At 49.7% G+C, this 11,064-nt stretch overlaps 1 non-coding gene across 1 annotated transcript; it reads right to left on the reverse strand.

The window, feature by feature from the left end:
- Nucleotides 1-703: 703 nt before the first annotated feature.
- Trnas-uga lies at nucleotides 704-778 on the reverse strand. The gene has a single exon. It is a non-coding gene; the product is annotated as a tRNA-Ser (tRNA).
- Nucleotides 779-11,064: the final 10,286 nt, after the last annotated feature.

Genomic DNA, 11,064 nt, shown 5'->3' on the forward strand with positions numbered 1-11,064 from the left:
GACATGGCTTAGCCACAGCCTGGGGGATGCTTCCAGAATGAGATTTTCACTCTGCAGCGGAGTGTGCGCTGATATGAAACTTCCTGGCAGATTAAAACTGTGTGCCCGACCGAGACTCGAACTCGGGACCTTTGCCTTTCGCGGGCAAGTGCTCTACCAACTGAGCTACCGAAGCACGACTCACGCCCGGTACGCACAGCTTTACTTCTGCCAGTACCTCGTCTCCTACCTTCCAAACTTTACAGAAGCTCTCCTGCGAACCTTGCAGAACTAGCACTCCTGAAAGAAAGGATATTGCGGAGACATGGCTTAGCCACAGCCTGGGGGATGCTTCCAGAATGAGATTTTCACTCTGCAGCGGAGTGTGCGCTGATATGAAACTTCCTGGCAGATTAAAACTGTGTGCCCGACCGAGACTCGAACTCGGGACCTTTGCCTTTCGCGGGCAAGTGCTCTACCAACTGAGCTACCGAAGCACGACTCACGCCCGGTACGCACAGCTTTACTTCTGCCAGTACCTCGTCTCCTACCTTCCAAACTTTACAGAAGCTCTCCTGCGAACCTTGCAGAACTAGCACTCCTGAAAGAAAGGATATTGCGGAGACATGGCTTAGCCACAGCCTGGGGGATGCTTCCAGAATGAGATTTTCACTCTGCAGCGGAGTGTGCGCTGATATGAAACTTCCTGGCAGATTAAAACTGTGTGCCCGACCGAGACTCGAACTCGGGACCTTTGCCTTTCACGGGCAAGTGCTCTACCAACTGAGCTACCGAAGCACGACTCACGCCCGGTACGCACAGCTTTACTTCTGCCAGTACCTCGTCTCCTACCTTCCAAACTTTACAGAAGCTCTCCTGCGAACCTTGCAGAACTAGCACTCCTGAAAGAAAGGATATTGCGGAGACATGGCTTAGCCACAGCCTGGGGGATGCTTCCAGAATGAGATTTTCACTCTGCAGCGGAGTGTGCGCTGATATGAAACTTCCTGGCAGATTAAAACTGTGTGCCCGACCGAGACTCGAACTCGGGACCTTTGCCTTTCGCGGGCAAGTGCTCTACCAACTGAGCTACCGAAGCACGACTCACGCCCGGTACGCACAGCTTTACTTCTGCCAGTACCTCGTCTCCTACCTTCCAAACTTTACAGAAGCTCTCCTGCGAACCTTGCAGAACTAGCACTCCTGAAAGAAAGGATATTGCGGAGACATGGCTTAGCCACAGCCTGGGGGATGCTTCCAGAATGAGATTTTCACTCTGCAGCGGAGTGTGCGCTGATATGAAACTTCCTGGCAGATTAAAACTGTGTGCCCGACCGAGACTCGAACTCGGGACCTTTGCCTTTCGCGGGCAAGTGCTCTACCAACTGAGCTACCGAAGCACGACTCACGCCCGGTACGCACAGCTTTACTTCTGCCAGTACCTCGTCTCCTACCTTCCAAACTTTACAGAAGCTCTCCTGCGAACCTTGCAGAACTAGCACTCCTGAAAGAAAGGATATTGCGGAGACATGGCTTAGCCACAGCCTGGGGGATGCTTCCAGAATGAGATTTTCACTCTGCAGCGGAGTGTGCGCTGATATGAAACTTCCTGGCAGATTAAAACTGTGTGCCCGACCGAGACTCGAACTCGGGACCTTTGCCTTTCGCGGGCAAGTGCTCTACCAACTGAGCTACCGAAGCACGACTCACGCCCGGTACGCACAGCTTTACTTCTGCCAGTACCTCGTCTCCTACCTTCCAAACTTTACAGAAGCTCTCCTGCGAACCTTGCAGAACTAGCACTCCTGAAAGAAAGGATATTGCGGAGACATGGCTTAGCCACAGCCTGGGGGATGCTTCCAGAATGAGATTTTCACTCTGCAGCGGAGTGTGCGCTGATATGAAACTTCCTGGCAGATTAAAACTGTGTGCCCGACCGAGACTCGAACTCGGGACCTTTGCCTTTCGCGGGCAAGTGCTCTACCAACTGAGCTACCGAAGCACGACTCACGCCCGGTACGCACAGCTTTACTTCTGCCAGTACCTCGTCTCCTACCTTCCAAACTTTACAGAAGCTCTCCTGCGAACCTTGCAGAACTAGCACTCCTGAAAGAAAGGATATTGCGGAGACATGGCTTAGCCACAGCCTGGGGGATGCTTCCAGAATGAGATTTTCACTCTGCAGCGGAGTGTGCGCTGATATGAAACTTCCTGGCAGATTAAAACTGTGTGCCCGACCGAGACTCGAACTCGGGACCTTTGCCTTTCGCGGGCAAGTGCTCTACCAACTGAGCTACCGAAGCACGACTCACGCCCGGTACGCACAGCTTTACTTCTGCCAGTACCTCGTCTCCTACCTTCCAAACTTTACAGAAGCTCTCCTGCGAACCTTGCAGAACTAGCACTCCTGAAAGAAAGGATATTGCGGAGACATGGCTTAGCCACAGCCTGGGGGATGCTTCCAGAATGAGATTTTCACTCTGCAGCGGAGTGTGCGCTGATATGAAACTTCCTGGCAGATTAAAACTGTGTGCCCGACCGAGACTCGAACTCGGGACCTTTGCCTTTCGCGGGCAAGTGCTCTACCAACTGAGCTACCGAAGCACGACTCACGCCCGGTACGCACAGCTTTACTTCTGCCAGTACCTCGTCTCCTACCTTCCAAACTTTACAGAAGCTCTCCTGCGAACCTTGCAGAACTAGCACTCCTGAAAGAAAGGGTATTGCGGAGACATGGCTTAGCCACAGGCTGTGGCTAAGCCATGTCTCCGCAATATCCTTTCTTTCAGGAGTGCTAGTTCTGCAAGGTTCGCAGGAGAGCTTCTGTAAAGTTTGGAAGGTAGGAGACGAGGTACTGGCAGAAGTAAAGCTGTGCGTACCGGGCGTGAGTCGTGCTTCGGTAGCTCAGTTGGTAGAGCACTTGCCCGCGAAAGGCAAAGGTCCCGAGTTCGAGTCTCGGTCGGGCACACAGTTTTAATCTGCCAGGAAGTTTCATATCAGCGCACACTCCGCTGCAGAGTGAAAATCTCATTCTGGAAGCATCCCCCAGGCTGTGGCTAAGCCATGTCTCCGCAATATCCTTTCTTTCAGGAGTGCTAGTTCTGCAAGGTTCGCAGGAGAGCTTCTGTAAAGTTTGGAAGGTAGGAGACGAGGTACTGGCAGAAGTAAAGCTGTGCGTACCGGGCGTGAGTCGTGCTTCGGTAGCTCAGTTGGTAGAGCACTTGCCCGCGAAAGGCAAAGGTCCCGAGTTCGAGTCTCGGTCGGGCACACAGTTTTAATCTGCCAGGAAGTTTCATATCAGCGCACACTCCGCTGCAGAGTGAAAATCTCATTCTGGAAGCATCCCCCAGGCTGTGGCTAAGCCATGTCTCCGCAATATCCTTTCTTTCAGGAGTGCTAGTTCTGCAAGGTTCGCAGGAGAGCTTCTGTAAAGTTTGGAAGGTAGGAGACGAGGTACTGGCAGAAGTAAAGCTGTGCGTACCGGGCGTGAGTCGTGCTTCGGTAGCTCAGTTGGTAGAGCACTTGCCCGCGAAAGGCAAAGGTCCCGAGTTCGAGTCTCGGTCGGGCACACAGTTTTAATCTGCCAGGAAGTTTCATATCAGCGCACACTCCGCTGCAGAGTGAAAATCTCATTCTGGAAGCATCCCCCAGGCTGTGGCTAAGCCATGTCTCCGCAATATCCTTTCTTTCAGGAGTGCTAGTTCTGCAAGGTTCGCAGGAGAGCTTCTGTAAAGTTTGGAAGGTAGGAGACGAGGTACTGGCAGAAGTAAAGCTGTGCGTACCGGGCGTGAGTCGTGCTTCGGTAGCTCAGTTGGTAGAGCACTTGCCCGCGAAAGGCAAAGGTCCCGAGTTCGAGTCTCGGTCGGGCACACAGTTTTAATCTGCCAGGAAGTTTCATATCAGCGCACACTCCGCTGCAGAGTGAAAATCTCATTCTGGAAGCATCCCCCAGGCTGTGGCTAAGCCATGTCTCCGCAATATCCTTTCTTTCAGGAGTGCTAGTTCTGCAAGGTTCGCAGGAGAGCTTCTGTAAAGTTTGGAAGGTAGGAGACGAGGTACTGGCAGAAGTAAAGCTGTGCGTACCGGGCGTGAGTCGTGCTTCGGTAGCTCAGTTGGTAGAGCACTTGCCCGCGAAAGGCAAAGGTCCCGAGTTCGAGTCTCGGTCGGGCACACAGTTTTAATCTGCCAGGAAGTTTCATATCAGCGCACACTCCGCTGCAGAGTGAAAATCTCATTCTGGAAGCATCCCCCAGGCTGTGGCTAAGCCATGTCTCCGCAATATCCTTTCTTTCAGGAGTGCTAGTTCTGCAAGGTTCGCAGGAGAGCTTCTGTAAAGTTTGGAAGGTAGGAGACGAGGTACTGGCAGAAGTAAAGCTGTGCGTACCGGGCGTGAGTCGTGCTTCGGTAGCTCAGTTGGTAGAGCACTTGCCCGCGAAAGGCAAAGGTCCCGAGTTCGAGTCTCGGTCGGGCACACAGTTTTAATCTGCCAGGAAGTTTCATATCAGCGCACACTCCGCTGCAGAGTGAAAATCTCATTCTGGAAGCATCCCCCAGGCTGTGGCTAAGCCATGTCTCCGCAATATCCTTTCTTTCAGGAGTGCTAGTTCTGCAAGGTTCGCAGGAGAGCTTCTGTAAAGTTTGGAAGGTAGGAGACGAGGTACTGGCAGAAGTAAAGCTGTGCGTACCGGGCGTGAGTCGTGCTTCGGTAGCTCAGTTGGTAGAGCACTTGCCCGCGAAAGGCAAAGGTCCCGAGTTCGAGTCTCGGTCGGGCACACAGTTTTAATCTGCCAGGAAGTTTCATATCAGCGCACACTCCGCTGCAGAGTGAAAATCTCATTCTGGAAGCATCCCCCAGGCTGTGGCTAAGCCATGTCTCCGCAATATCCTTTCTTTCAGGAGTGCTAGTTCTGCAAGGTTCGCAGGAGAGCTTCTGTAAAGTTTGGAAGGTAGGAGACGAGGTACTGGCAGAAGTAAAGCTGTGCGTACCGGGCGTGAGTCGTGCTTCGGTAGCTCAGTTGGTAGAGCACTTGCCCGCGAAAGGCAAAGGTCCCGAGTTCGAGTCTCGGTCGGGCACACAGTTTTAATCTGCCAGGAAGTTTCATATCAGCGCACACTCCGCTGCAGAGTGAAAATCTCATTCTGGAAGCATCCCCCAGGCTGTGGCTAAGCCATGTCTCCGCAATATCCTTTCTTTCAGGAGTGCTAGTTCTGCAAGGTTCGCAGGAGAGCTTCTGTAAAGTTTGGAAGGTAGGAGACGAGGTACTGGCAGAAGTAAAGCTGTGCGTACCGGGCGTGAGTCGTGCTTCGGTAGCTCAGTTGGTAGAGCACTTGCCCGCGAAAGGCAAAGGTCCCGAGTTCGAGTCTCGGTCGGGCACACAGTTTTAATCTGCCAGGAAGTTTCATATCAGCGCACACTCCGCTGCAGAGTGAAAATCTCATTCTGGAAGCATCCCCCAGGCTGTGGCTAAGCCATGTCTCCGCAATATCCTTTCTTTCAGGAGTGCTAGTTCTGCAAGGTTCGCAGGAGAGCTTCTGTAAAGTTTGGAAGGTAGGAGACGAGGTACTGGCAGAAGTAAAGCTGTGCGTACCGGGCGTGAGTCGTGCTTCGGTAGCTCAGTTGGTAGAGCACTTGCCCGCGAAAGGCAAAGGTCCCGAGTTCGAGTCTCGGTCGGGCACACAGTTTTAATCTGCCAGGAAGTTTCATATCAGCGCACACTCCGCTGCAGAGTGAAAATCTCATTCTGGAAGCATCCCCCAGGCTGTGGCTAAGCCATGTCTCCGCAATATCCTTTCTTTCAGGAGTGCTAGTTCTGCAAGGTTCGCAGGAGAGCTTCTGTAAAGTTTGGAAGGTAGGAGACGAGGTACTGGCAGAAGTAAAGCTGTGCGTACCGGGCGTGAGTCGTGCTTCGGTAGCTCAGTTGGTAGAGCACTTGCCCGCGAAAGGCAAAGGTCCCGAGTTCGAGTCTCGGTCGGGCACACAGTTTTAATCTGCCAGGAAGTTTCATATCAGCGCACACTCCGCTGCAGAGTGAAAATCTCATTCTGGAAGCATCCCCCAGGCTGTGGCTAAGCCATGTCTCCGCAATATCCTTTCTTTCAGGAGTGCTAGTTCTGCAAGGTTCGCAGGAGAGCTTCTGTAAAGTTTGGAAGGTAGGAGACGAGGTACTGGCAGAAGTAAAGCTGTGCGTACCGGGCGTGAGTCGTGCTTCGGTAGCTCAGTTGGTAGAGCACTTGCCCGCGAAAGGCAAAGGTCCCGAGTTCGAGTCTCGGTCGGGCACACAGTTTTAATCTGCCAGGAAGTTTCATATCAGCGCACACTCCGCTGCAGAGTGAAAATCTCATTCTGGAAGCATCCCCCAGGCTGTGGCTAAGCCATGTCTCCGCAATATCCTTTCTTTCAGGAGTGCTAGTTCTGCAAGGTTCGCAGGAGAGCTTCTGTAAAGTTTGGAAGGTAGGAGACGAGGTACTGGCAGAAGTAAAGCTGTGCGTACCGGGCGTGAGTCGTGCTTCGGTAGCTCAGTTGGTAGAGCACTTGCCCGCGAAAGGCAAAGGTCCCGAGTTCGAGTCTCGGTCGGGCACACAGTTTTAATCTGCCAGGAAGTTTCATATCAGCGCACACTCCGCTGCAGAGTGAAAATCTCATTCTGGAAGCATCCCCCAGGCTGTGGCTAAGCCATGTCTCCGCAATATCCTTTCTTTCAGGAGTGCTAGTTCTGCAAGGTTCGCAGGAGAGCTTCTGTAAAGTTTGGAAGGTAGGAGACGAGGTACTGGCAGAAGTAAAGCTGTGCGTACCGGGCGTGAGTCGTGCTTCGGTAGCTCAGTTGGTAGAGCACTTGCCCGCGAAAGGCAAAGGTCCCGAGTTCGAGTCTCGGTCGGGCACACAGTTTTAATCTGCCAGGAAGTTTCATTATTACTGTTGTCGAATATGCGACCTGAGACGTCCGAACAGTAACCTGTACGAAGATCACAATCGCATATTGCGGATCTCTCTGCCCTCCCTTTTCTGTGTTTAGGCGCTTTGGTTTTCATTCCTAAGGTTCCTTTAATAGTGTTCTCCGCCCATGTAATTTAGTTGCGTAAGTACCGCATCCCACATCATTGGCAATCTGTGTTATGTGTACAAAGACCTGTCCTGCGATTCTTTCCTCCACCATCCCTCAACTGCTTCTTCATCAACACCTGATGTAGCAAATCTCTGTCCAATCGTTGTATCTCTTTGTTTCATTACCTTCTCACTAGGCTTTTTTTCTCTTGAAGGACTTCTTTACTTGAACATCATATGCTACTCGTTTCATTTCCATCTTCCTGTTATTCCATGTTTCGCTCCCACAAAGTGCTGTGTTCTATATTTCATTTTCACAAATATTTCGAAGTCGAAAGTTCTACATTTGGATGTTAATAGCGATTTTTCTTTATAGAGAGACACACTGCTTGTGCCAATCTCTGCTTTGTTTCAGGAATGAATTTTCTCTCTGCAGTGGAGTGCGATGATCTGAATCTTACTGTCGGTTCAAACTGCGTGACTGAATGGAATTCGAACCCGTGATACCTCCCTCGCACAGGCAAGAGATCTATCTGCAGAGCTATCCAAGCACTGTCCTTTCTGTAACGACTACTAGTCCCGCAGGCACGCAGGGGAAATCCTGTGAAATTCTTAAGGTAGGAGATGAGGTAGAGGTGGAAGGAAAGCTGTGAGGGTAGTGCTTCGGTTTCTCAGACTGTATAGCACTTGCTCACGCAAGACAATTGTCCCAGGTTCAAATTCGAGCCAGTCAAGCCGGTTTAATCTGCCACAAAGTTTCAAATCTTGCAACTTTTTTCTTTGCGTCTTCTTCATTCATAATACTTCTGAGATAGCAAAATTCGTAGCTCTCTTCAAGCATCTCTTAAATCCGGGTTTAACATTTAGCGATCCGGCATGACCACTCGATATGCACGCTCTACTTTATTATCGTTTGTGTGTGTGTGTGTGTGTGTGTTTAGCTAGCCGCTCAATATTATTAAGTATGCGATTCAATCACTGTTCAATTTCATTGTTACTGCAGCGTCACCAGCAAAAAAATTATACTGTAGTCTGTCCATGACAAACAGTATACATATTCATATAGTCCTTTACACCCCTCATTGCCTGTTCTATTTACAAGTTAAATACTGAGCAACTCTTCTTGATTTTGATCTCTTGTAACATTCTGTATTTCCTGATTACTCCAACCTACTTAACACGGGCGGAATGTAGTGCCCTTAGCAGCATATCTGTTGATTTGGAAGGCTGTTGCATGTATGTGTGTATGAAAACGCCTTGAGCTACCTTCACTGTGACTCCGGGCATGTCACATCACCACCCATCACTTAGATTGCCAGCATCTACTATCTTTCGCCTCTGCAGGGCACAACGGTTCTCACCGAAGTAAGCTGAAAACTCAGTGGCATTAACACGTGGCAATAGTAATATGCACCACCCGACTTTGTCTGGAAATTACCACTCTAAGAATATTACACAGTATTATAAACACTTCCCAATATTCTGCTAGATTATATTTGTTCGGTCACGAACCGGCTTTCAACTTCTTAAGCCATATTCACATGACAACCCAATGTCGCAAACACAGTTAAAATGACGTGCGACATACATTACTTACGCAGAATGTAGAAAAGATACAAAAATAATGACATGTAGGTTGTTTACGTAGGCAAGTACTACACTTTCATAACACAGAAATATTTACATCAATTAAAAAAAGAAATAAAACTTTTTACCTGGATATTTGACAACTGATGAAAAATAATTTTGATTTTACAGTTTCCGTCTATTATTTGTGGCTAAAAACTTAAATTAGAAGAGGGAAAAAGGAAAACTGAGTTTGACCATTTAATACTAAGGAGGCATTCTATCTCACGTCTCCAGTCGGACGCTGATGACCGCGCAGTTCAGCGCCCCACAAACCAAACATCATCATCACGTCTCCAGTACATCAACGAGGGTCATCTTTCTACTTTTATTTACAGAATGTAAAACTGCACATTCTACATTACATGGGTTCTTTTCTGTTATTAGATGATCGTCGAAGATCGAATCTTTCTTTCTTAATCTACAGCTACTCTCTTTATGTGATAACCTGACGGCCACAGCTTTGCCCACCTGACCAATATATACACTGCCGGAAAAATATTTGTGCACCTGGAAAGGCGACGTACTTTTTTATCTGATAAGACATATGCCACCTAGGTGATAGTAGATGTACTGATCATATTTTCAGCGCCATCCGCCAACAGATAGCGTAGTGTCATAGCTACCCGACCGCCATCTGTGTCCACCCTTTAAGACGGAATGCTCACAGCCAGAAGGCTCAGTGTGGTGTAAACGTGTGAAGCAAGTAGACAACCATGCCATGCAGACGCACTCGAGCTTCCGACAACTGAGCGAATCTGGAAGGGGTCAAATTGTGGCCTTCCGGGAGGCGAGATGTTCCTTCCGGAGAACTTCCACACGAGTTGGACGTGATGCATTAGTTGTGCAAAGGTGCTGGTATCAGTGGTCACGTGAACCTTCTCTCATCTGTAGACGAGGTTCTTGACCTTAACACAGTACAGATGACTTCTTCTTCTTCTTCCGTGTCCGGATGCACCAATTATATCTTCCCTTCCCAGTAATTAGCAACGTAAATTGCTTTGTCATTGACTTTCAAAATATCATCTTTAGTGCATGTTATAGACATGTCTGGGCAGATCAGTAGGTGGTCCAAGTCCTGTATTGCTCCGCATTCACACCTATCGCTATCACTGTAACCCCATTTAAATAGGTTTCATTTGCACCCAGTTACTCCAGTGCGCAGCCGGTTTAATGACCTCCAAGTTGTAAAAGGTAGTTGAAACCCTGCAGATCCCTCCTCAAGTAGTTCCATATTGGAGTGTGGCACCATTTCTTTCCAGAGAGATAGTCGCCTTGCGATGGGCTTGGTGGCGAGCTCTTCAGTAGTTTCCATGAAACTCCTGCGGGATTTCAGCCGGACACGTTGTTTTCGGTGCATATACATCGGGTGTCGAGGATCATTCTTTTGTTTTGTTCTTTCGATCTCGGCGGCTACTTGTCTGCGGATAGTGGGTGGTGCTATGCCTATGATGGGGTAAATGATGACTGTGGGAGTTGGTTTGAGGCATCCTGTGGCAATACGTACAGTTTCGTTTACGGCGACGTCAACTTGCTTAGCGTGGGCAGAGTTCCTCCAAACTGGCGCCGCATATTCCGCAGCTGAGATACTCAGCACCAGACCTGTGGTGCGCAAAACATGTGGTTGAGCTCCCCACGATGAACCTGTTAGCTTCCGCAGTATGTTGTTCCTGGCACAGACCTTTTTTTCAGTGTTGTGACAGATGACTGCCAGAATCGTCGTACTGGAAGAGCAACAGTGGCAGTTCTCCCAGTTGACACAGCACAGGTAATGAGCCCAGACGTGTCAACACGAACTGTTGCGAACCGGTTATTAGCAGTCGGACTACAGGAACGTACACCTTTAGCCCGTCTTCCACTCACACCACAGCACTGACGTGCACGGCTCGACTAGTGTGATCAGAGGATTACATAGACAATGGCATGACGCGCCGTGGTCTTCAGCGATGAAAGCAGATTCTGCCTACATTCAAGTGACCGCCATTTGCGATTACGACTTAGACCTGGTGAGCGCTGTCTCTCAGACTGCATTCGTCTAAGACGCTCTGGCCCCTCCCAAGGCTAAGTCTGGAGTGGGATACGCTACAACTCTCGTTCAAAGTTTCTGTTTCTGGAGGGGACGCTAATCAGCACTCTATACGTGCAGAACGTTGATGAGCATGCTCTTTTGCCGTTCTTCTAACAGGAAGGTAATGTGTTGTTCCAACAGGATAATGCTGGTCCACACACAGCCTGTAAAAGGCAACGTGCTCTGCAAGATGTGCAGCAACTTCCCTGGCCAGCACGATCTCTGGACTTACGTCCAATCGTGCTTGTGTGGGATATGAAGGGACGAGAAGTGACTCATGCGATTCGTCAACAAACGACTCTTACGGAACTACGAGGTCGAGCACGCATGGCATAACGCATCCCAGGAC

This window comes from Schistocerca piceifrons, chromosome 4 (assembly GCF_021461385.2).
Source record: "Schistocerca piceifrons isolate TAMUIC-IGC-003096 chromosome 4, iqSchPice1.1, whole genome shotgun sequence".
Lineage (NCBI taxonomy): Eukaryota > Metazoa > Arthropoda > Insecta > Orthoptera > Acrididae > Schistocerca > Schistocerca piceifrons.